Source organism: Lactuca sativa, chromosome 9, assembly GCF_002870075.4.
Source record: "Lactuca sativa cultivar Salinas chromosome 9, Lsat_Salinas_v11, whole genome shotgun sequence".
Lineage (NCBI taxonomy): Eukaryota > Viridiplantae > Streptophyta > Magnoliopsida > Asterales > Asteraceae > Lactuca > Lactuca sativa.
Genome location: NC_056631.2, coordinates 183,162,473 through 183,172,694, shown reverse-complemented (window position 1 = coordinate 183,172,694; position 10,222 = coordinate 183,162,473).

Below are 10,222 nucleotides of genomic sequence, written 5' to 3'. Positions count from 1 at the left end.
TTGATTAGGTGATAATATTAGGAGTACCAAGTGAGTTAGCATGGTTATTCACACCTTGTTTTGTGATCCTCGGCATCCCAGTCACAAAACTTGAAGGGCACAATCGAGATTGAAACATGCCATTGAAAAGTTCAATGAATCTCAAAAGAATCTAGGAATTTCAAATCCAATTAAACCTAATTAATCATTTCGTTTTCATGGTGGAAATTGGTGAATCGTCATTCGCCTACCTTTCAAATATATTATTACTTAGATTACGGCATCCCTCTTCTAAGTGTAATATATTGTGATTGGATCCTAGCCTTAATATTACATTTGGGTGTCTTATTAAGGATCCTAAATATCTAATCTAAACTTACTTTCTTCTTTCAGATGTCTTCCAACACTAATGCTTCAGGCTCTAACCCAACTGGTTCTTTCTCTCTCATGAATCTTTGTGGGAGGGTCATCTTTGATGGTTCCAACTTCATGGATTGGATTAGGAACATCAGGATGGTTACTCGTTACGAGGACAAGGAATATGTCCTCGATAAGGAGTTAAAAGAACTTGATGAGTCTACTGCTACTCCTGAGGAGATCGCTGAATTCAGGACTCATGAGAGAGATGCTACTAAGGTGGCATGTATCATGATGGCCACGATGACAGCCGAGCTCCAAAAGTCATATGAAGATTTCTACCCTTTTGAGATGCACCAAGACTTGATGGAAAGGTACCATCAGAGTGCTCGTCAGGAGCGGTATGAAATAATCTCCTCCATAATAACTACCCGCATGAAGGACGGTGAATCCGTCACGGGCCACATGCAAAAGATGCAAAGGTATGTGGACCGTTTGCTGAAGCTGAATGTTAACATCCCCGAGGAGTTAGCAATTGACATCATTTTGCACTCCTTGCCTTCTTGTTATGATCATTTTCGAATGACATATCATATGAACAAGGAGGAAGTTACCCTCAGCAAGCTTCAAGGACTCTTGAAGACCGCTGAAACCGGTCTTAAGGGTAAAGCGGTTGTTACCTCTACTACTCCTACTCCAACTTCTACCCCTGTTTTAGCTATTGGGCAAGGCAAAGGGAAAAAGAGGAAGCACCCTTCGAAGGGTACCAAGGGAAAGTCTCTTGAAGGCTCCTCATCCAAGACTAAGAACGGTTCTGTCACTCCTTCTGCCATTCCAAAGGATGCTGAATGCTTTTATTGCCATGAAAAGGCACACTGGAAGCGAAACTGCCCTAAGTACTTGCAGGATCTAAAGGATGGGAAAGTGAAACCCACCTATGCAGGTATTTACACTATATTGTCTAATTACTCAACATATTCTAACTCTTGGGTGCTTGATACAGGATGTGGTATTCACATATGTTCTGATTTGCAGGGCTTAAGAAGAAGTGAGGATGTGGAGCACGGGAAGATAAACTTAATCATGGGGAATAGGAAGGCTTCACCTGTTTCCAAGATTGGAGTTTATACTTTGTTGCTTAATAATGGGTTAAAATTAGATTTGAATAAATGTGTATACTCGTCTGAAATGGCGAGGAATATTATTTCTTTTCATGCTTTGTACAAACAAGGTTTTACCTTTTCGTTTGATAATGAATGTGGTGGTATTAATGCTTTCTTTAATAATGTGTTTTATTTTAAAGCATTACCTTGTGATGGCGTGTATGAAACTGTGTCGATTGTAGACAGCTTAGGAAATAATGTGTTGTATATTGATTCTTCTACTAGCCTAGATAAAGCATCATTGTGGCATTGTCGTCTTGGACATGTAAACAAGAAACGCATAGACCAACTCCAAAAGAGTGGAGTCTTGGAATCATTTGACCTCAAATCAGATGATAGTTGTGAATCTTGTCTACTTGGAAAAATGACAAAATCACCCTTCACTGGAACTTGTGAGAGGGGTGAAGGTTTGTTGGACCTAATACATACTGATGTATGTGGGCCATTCAAAACCGCCACAAGGGACGCTAATCGGTATTATGTGACTTTTATTGACGATTATAGTAGATATGGGTATGTCTACTTGATCAAACACAAGTCCGAAACCTTTGAAAGGTTTAAGGAATTCAAACAGGAAGTAGAAAATCAATTGGGCAGGAACATTAAGATGCTTCGATCCGATCGAGGTGGTGAGTATCTTAGTACCGAGTTCCTTGACTATCTTAAGGAGTGTGGGATTGTCTCACAATTGACTCCTCCCAGGACACCACAGCTGAATGGTGTAGCTGAGAGGCGTAATCGTACCTTGTTGGACATGGTTCGCTCTATGATGAGTCGAGTTTCGTTACCAATCTCTTTTTGGGGGTATGCCTTAGAGACTGCCGCCCATATCCTTAATCTAGTCCCTACAAAGAAGGTTACCAAAACACCTCATGAGATGTGGACTGGGAAGGTTCCCAATTTGGACCACATCAAAATTTGGGGTTGCGAAGCCTTCGTGAGGCGTGAAACTCATGATAAGCTTGAACCCCGAAGTGAAAGGTGTATTTTCATCGGCTACCCACAGAAATCCTTCGGTTACCTTTTCTACAGACCCAGTGAGAATGTGGTCTTTGTAGCACGAAGAGGGATCTTTCGCGAGAAAGAATTCATAAGCCAAGGAGACAGTGGGAGGCAGATTGATCTTGAAGAAATTCAAGAATCAATTGGTGAAGGAACCTCAGACACTAGCAATCAACCTGAGGAAGAAACTCCTGTTGATCCAGCTGACGAGTCTGTACCTCCGAGACGTTCCACACGGGTTAGGAACACACCTTCGTTTTATTATGGTTTTCATATTACTACGGAAGGTGATACGTTTATTAGTGATAGTACACTAGTAAATTTGGATGAACCTAGCAGTGTTAAGGAAGCCATGGCAGGCCCGGAGTCTGCTAAATGGAAGGAGGCTATGGACAGCGAGATACAGTCCATGTATGACAATCAAGTTTGGAACTTGGTTGACAATGTACCAGGCCGTAAAACAGTCGGGTGCAAATGGATCTTCAAAAAGAAGACTGACATGGAAGGAAAAGTGCATACTTATAAGGCTCGACTGGTTGCGAAGGGTTTTACTCAAACTCAAGGTATTGATTATGATGAAACCTTCTCGCCGGTGGCCAAGATTAAGTCTATTAGGATTATGTTATCCATTGCAGCATTTCATGATTATGAAATATGGCAAATGGATGTCAAAACCGCTTTTCTTAATGGAAAGTTGGCTGAGGATGTGTACATGAATCAGCCAGAGGGTTTTGTCAGTGCAGAATACCCTAATAGAGTATGCAAGCTTAAGAAATCCATTTATGGATTAAAACAAGCATCTCGTAGCTGGAATCTTTGTTTTGATGAGAAGGTAAAAGAGTTTGGCTTCTTGAGAAGCGAAGATGAGTCTTGCGTGTATGTCAGAGCTAGTGGGAGCATAGTTAGCTTCTTGGTACTGTATGTGGATGACATACTACTCATAGGAAATGACATCCCAACCTTGCAGGAGGTTAAGTCCTGGCTTGGGAAGTGCTTTGCTATGAAGGACCTAGGGGAGGCTACCTATATCCTAGGGATAAGGATATTAAGAGAAAGGAGTAGAAGACTAATTGGACTTAGTCAGAGTATCTACTTGGATAAGGTGTTGAAAAGGTTCAACATGGAGAATTCCAAGAAAGGAGATTTACCGATCCAAAGCAATACCAAACTGAGTAAGACTCAGAGTCCGAGTACAGAGGCTGAGATAGCTGAGATGAGCCAATTACCATATGCTTCCGCAGTTGGCTCGATCATGTATGCTATGACTTGTACCCGTCCTGATGTGGCATTTGCTTTGAGCATGGTCAGCAGGTATCAGGGGAACCCTGGCAAGGCTCATTGGACCGCGGTAAAGAACATTCTCAAGTACCTGCGGAGGACTAAGGATTGGGTCCTTACCCTTGGTGGCAGTAATGACTTGAGAATATTAGGGTATAGTGATGTTGGTTTTCAGACTGATAGGGATAATTTCCGCTCTCAGTCGGGCTGGATCTTTACCTTAAATGGAGGGGCAATTTCTTGGAAGAGTTCCAAGCAGGAGACGGTGGCTGATTCGACTTGTGAATCAGAGTATATAGCAGCGAGTGAAGCAGCGAAGGAGGCGATATGGCTAAAGAACTTCATCGGAGACCTTGGAGTTGTACCAGCTATTAAGGAACCTATAGAGATTTTCTGTGACAACAATGCTGCGGTTATCTTAGCCAAGGAACCAAGAGATCATGGCAGATCCCGGCACATTGACAGAAAATATCACTTCATAAGGCACAAGATTGAAGAAGGACTCCTTGTGACAAGGAGGATATCGTCAGATGAGAATCCTGCAGATCCCCTTACGAAGGGACTGACGAGGGTTAAGCATTTTCAGCATGCGAGACGCATCGGGCTGAGGGACGATATTAGTTTTACAGATTAGATAGTTTTCCTGAAACTTGTAAAATGTAATCGACGTTTGATGATGAATAAAATTTGTGATTTATTTATGAGTAAAGTGTTACTATCATTGTCAATTATTTACTATTGTTTCAGTTTTGCATGTTTTGACTTCCAGAATAATTAATTTGTTCAAACCTCCACAATCGATCATACGTCGGAAGTAGGTATGAATCAAGATTGTCATGAATTGGGTTTGTAGATGCCTTAAAGGTGTTTAGGCATGGCAATGGTTGCTGCAACATTCATGAGTACTCATAAGTTATGAGTATTGGTATAAACCCACGCTCACTTATATCACTTCATGGAATTTATCTCGAGTGATCGTGAGACGATAACATCATATAAATCTTTAAACCTAGAGATATGAGTTGTTACCTATGAGTTGGTTGTGCATTGATTGCACGTAAACGCATCAGTAACTTGATGTTATAAAACGTGCCTTTGTGTACAATTCAATAAGTAGTAGAACAAGCATATCAGTCGAAGTTTATCTGTTCCTTCTAGAAATAGAAGCGATATCCGGGCCCCTCGATGATTTTGTGTTGACCCATATACCAGGCCTGGTCAGAACTAAACCGATGTGTTCAGTGAAGTTCTTCGTCAAACAAATCGGATAATCGAGAAACAACTGCTAGACAATAAGCAAGACATAGTTCCATGTGTTTGTCCGGCTGATATCATGAGAACAGAGGATTATGTGATCACTTATCTAAAATGGCGCTTCATAGTTCGACAGAGTCTTCATTCTTCGAGGGAGTTTTCGAGAGCTACGATTGTTGGTTGGTTCCTGAAGTTATAGGCAAATATAGTTATTAGACTTATCCAAGTGGGAGTCTGTTGGATAAGGTGTCTAAGTCCATAACTTATTTGGTATATACTTGACCCGACCGGCATGGTCCATTTGGGTTGCATCTCATCCAAACTATTATGGATAATTTTATGAGAGTTATACACATATGTTTATTAATATATTATGAGTTATAATATATTAATATGAAGTTACATTATTTAATTAGTTTTAGTCTTAAATTAATTATGGATTAATTTAGAGATTAAAAGGAATACTAATTAAATTATGGGCTATTTGTTTTATATAGTGTGGGCTAATACTCATTTGTTAATGGGCTAGGCTTATGTGGAAGTCCATGGATGATCCATGGAGCTTTTAACCCATGGATCCTTGGAATAGGAAAAGACATGGGTTATTAGGGTTTCACCCTAACCATGCATACTATATAAGCATGCTTATGGAGCATAAAAGATAGCCTAAGATAGCCTAAGAGAAAGCTAGTGTTCTAGTGTGTGTGTGCATGTGTGTGGCCGAAAATACAAGAGTGTGTATACTCTCTCAAAGTTTTCCAAGAGTTTGTGGTGTTTGTGATTCCATTTGAGGCATTCACACTATTGGTGCTTGGCCCTTAAACTCCTAAGAACCCAACACAACAAAAGGTATGTAATCTCTTCTAACTCTTTTATGTTGAAATGTTCCCCATGCCATGTTAGATAGGTTATAAACCTTGGAAAATTATTATTTTGCATGTATTTAGACAAACATAGATCCAAGGTTTATTAGGGTTGCATGCACACTTAGGAAGTGTTAGATTGCTCAAAACCCAACAGGTTTGTCCCGATGGGTTTGATTGTGTGATAACTCGGCGAGTTGGGGGTCAACTCGACGAGTTGAGCTAGACCTTCTTGAGACTTATAAGGAAACGAGTGGACTCGACGAGTCGTAAGAGTGCACTCGATGATTCGGGTCAAACATGGACTGTTGACTCGAGTTTGACTTCTATTGACTTTAGGGTTTGGTCTACATGAGTATTGGAGACCATGGAGGGGTTAAATGGTCTTTTACCCAATTCAAGAGTTGAAAAGAGAGGAGTAGCATTTGGTAATTTAGAGTCGAGAATCGAATATTTATTGAGATAAGTACCCTATGTGCTAGGCGGTGGCTAGATCGAGATTCGAGAGCAAGGATGCTTGCTTGCTGTCGAGGTGAGTCTTCTCACTATACTTACCATGAGTGGTATCCTTATGTGATTGAGATCTCTTATGTGCTTATTTGTGTATTGTGATATTCTGCATTATGTCTCTGTGATTTATGCCGAGTATTGTTATTATGTGTTACTGAGACCGGACCGGAGGGTCCAACGAGCTGTGAGACTGGAGGGTCCTCACTTAGACCAGACCGGAGGGTCCAACAAGCAGTGAGACCGGAGGGTCCTCACTTAGACTGGACCATAGGTTCCAACGAGCCATGGGACTGGAGGATCCCACTGAGACACATAGACCGGAGGGTCTTACAGAGTTATAGCCTCGAGTGGCTAATGTGTTTGTATGTGGTATTTTGGGAAACTCACTAAGCTTCGTGCTTACCGTGTTATGTTTTATGTGTTTCAGGTTTTCTTAAGATTGCGGGAAGGCACCGACTTGATTGTACACACACCAATTAAAGAGTTATGTTTTGAAGATCCTGGATTTTAATCAAACACTTATGGAGTTGTGATTTGTAAATTAAATAAATGAGATTTATGTGAAATATGTTATGAGAAATATATGATTTTAAATGAAAATTTTATTTGAAAATTTACAGCGTTACAAGTTGGTATTAGAGCCTTGGTTTGAGGGATTCGGATGCACCTTCAGGTATATCTGGACTCAAACTGAGGATTTGAGAAATTTTTTTCTGAAGAAACGATTTTTCTAAAACAAGCAAGAGTTCTAAGAGAAAACGAGAAGGAGCAGTGTGTACAATCAGCCAGAGCCCGAACGGTGATTTCCCAAAATACTCTTATTTTGTGTTATGAGATACCTATGAGATACTATTTATGCATGCTAGAGGATAGGCTAGGTATTTCATATTTTCAGGCTAGAGTTGCCTGATTTGTGATGCCTTAGCCTAGGAGTTGTTGCTATCTGTTATGTGCCTTGTGTATGTGATGGGTAAGAGTATCTAGTAGGAATATTTCAGAGGTAGAGTTTTGAGTAGAGGAGTAATCTAGGAGAGATACCTAGATGAGCATCGGAGGTGCCTACTAAGAGAGTAGTTAGATACCCGCGTGGGCTAGAGTTGCTTGAGTTCGGTGACACCTTCTAGGTGTGAGCAGAGCAAATAGAGTTGTAAGCTAGAGTGGTTTTACGTAATGGTGAAGATTATTTGATGCCCAAATGTTGCTTGCTTCGTGCTTTGTGGAACTATCGATGATGGGAGTTAGCTACTAAGTGAATATGACGATATTCAGGTGGTAGATGGCTGGCATCATGAGGATTTCTACAGCAGCTGACGACAGAGAAGTTTGAGAACCTTGGAAGAGCCTAGGGAGTGAGCTTAGTCAGTTGAGTACGTTAATAGAGGAGAATGTTCCGCTGGAGAGTGAACACGCATGACGAGATTGGTGATTAAGGAGGTGGAGCAACTACTTAGAAAATCTGGAACGATCCGTGTGGAAAGTATGGGTAGATGTGGCAGGTAGTACGGGCCCGTACTACTGAAAGCAGAGGAACCATACTTGAAACATGGAGAATTCCAGAGGTTCTAGGTAGCAGATTGAGAGGAGATAGTATGGTTGAGTACCATGACTCGTGGCGATTAGTGCTTCTAGTTTTACCCGTTATCCCATTGTGATTGATTAGACTGAGATCGGATATGATAGAGTGTGGGGCCAGAGGGCCATGTTGAATGATTTTGTATGGAGCATACCTTGAGAGGGAAATTGAGTTAGCTTCCGAGAGATTTTGGTGAGATGCGAGTTGGAGTTGCAAGACTCATGAATGAGTAGAGATGGTGCTTTATGAGGGATTATGATTTGAGTTGAGCAATCGACCGGTAGTGGAGATGTCACTTTCTATAACCAAGAGTTGTGCCATTTCCATTTCCTGTAAGGAGCAAAAGAGGTATTGAGCTTCCGGTTTCTGAGCTTGGAGGTAAACCCTGTGGAGTAGCATGGGTTGCGATCTTTCACCCGAGTATCTGGGAAGTATGTCTGTCGCAAGGTAATATTATAGTATGAGAGGGTCATCAGTGATGACTGAGATGGTCAAGGACAAGGATATACCCTATTTGAGGATAGTAGGGCATATGTTAGCAAAAGTGTCGGGTGGTCAAGAGGAGTATTTTGGGGTGGTGGCTCTCATTTTCTATGATAGATATCGAGTGTGGAGGGAGTTTTCTGCTCTCATGATAATTCTCATGATGGGACATTGGTCGGGGAGTCAAACATGAGGAGTGTGATAGTTCATCATTTTCAGACTATGAGTCCTGGCTGTTACGAGACAGTTGAGATGTCCAGTAGTGTATCAGTGTGAGATTTTGGATGACACGTTGGGAAGTTTTTCAAGGATTTTATATGAGATTCAGGATGCTTGGAGTTGCTTTGCCTCTATCGGGAAGATCATCGAGTGTTATGTGGTACTTTCCGAAAGTAAGCATGATGTACCTGGTGGAACAGTCTATTGAATAGATTGATGGTGTGCCAAATGGTGATGGTTCGAGCCCTGAGTGGGGGAGAACCGAGTATTTTATTGAGAGTATCAGAGACTTGTTTAATGAGCAGTTAGAGGACTGGATATAGTGACCTACGGTGCAGATACATGAGACCAGGATTATTGATGGTCGAGGCGAGGTGCAAAGCGAGAAAATGCAGGTTGTACATGTTCAGGAAAGGATGAGTGCCTCCACGGCAGGTAACCGATTGGTCGGAGTCCTTGTGGTGGTTAGGAACTCTTTGAGGTCGTAATGGTTAATTCGAGGTGGGTGGCTTGTAAGGATAGTCCGACAGTTGAGGATTTCTAGTTCAAGGTATGGGTTGTTATGTGCACTCTGGGAAGGGGTAGAAGTTGATTGGGCAACCAACTTCAGGGTCGGTAGGTGTATTCTTGCATGGGTTTTGAGCAATAGAGGAGGGAGTTTCAGATCGTCGTCAACGTGTTCTGAGCCATTGATGATTCCTCCGGGTTTCCACTAAAAGTTGGAATATTCCGAAGTTACGAGTTGTGTGAGAGGAAGATCAATTATGAGATTCTGAAAGGTTGCATTGTTGTATCTATGTATAATGTCGTAAGTAGGGGATCAGTGGTTAAGACAGGACATCGTGATGTTCTGTGATGGTGTGCCGAGGTATCCGAGTATAATGCACTAAATTTCGAATTATTTTTGAGTCTTGAGCTTGAGAAGACAAGTGGTGTATCAAGTATCTAGGGTTCCAGTGGGAGCCCTTTGGTTATTGACATCAAGTGGGATTATTTAAGAATGTGGATTGCAACAGAGAGAGGGTTTTGTGATGCTACGAGTAGCCGTAGTGCTCACTAGTTAGAGAGAGGGTGTTGTGATGCTACGGGGAGCCTTAGTAGTCACTAGTCAGAGAGAGGGTGTTGTGATGCTACGGGGAGCCGTAGTACTCACTAGTCAGAGATAGGGTGTTGTGATGCTACGGGGAGCCGTAGTAATCACTAGTCAGAGAGAGGGTGTTGTGATGCTACGGGGAGTCGTAGTACTCACTAGCCAGAGAGAGGATATTGTGATGCTACGGGGATCCGTAGTACTCACTAGTCAGCGAGAGGATGTTGTGATGCTACGGGGAGCCGTAGTATTCACTAGGCAGCGAGAAAGTGTTGTGATACTGCGGGGAGCCGTAGTATTCACTAGTTAGTGAGAGAGTGTTGTGATGTTGCGGGGAGCCGTAGTACTCACTAGTCAGTGAGATGGAATGTTATGATACCATGGGGAGCCGTATTATACACTAGTCATAGCATGATGCAGAAGAGTTTTAGGCTTGAGTAGCCCTAATATT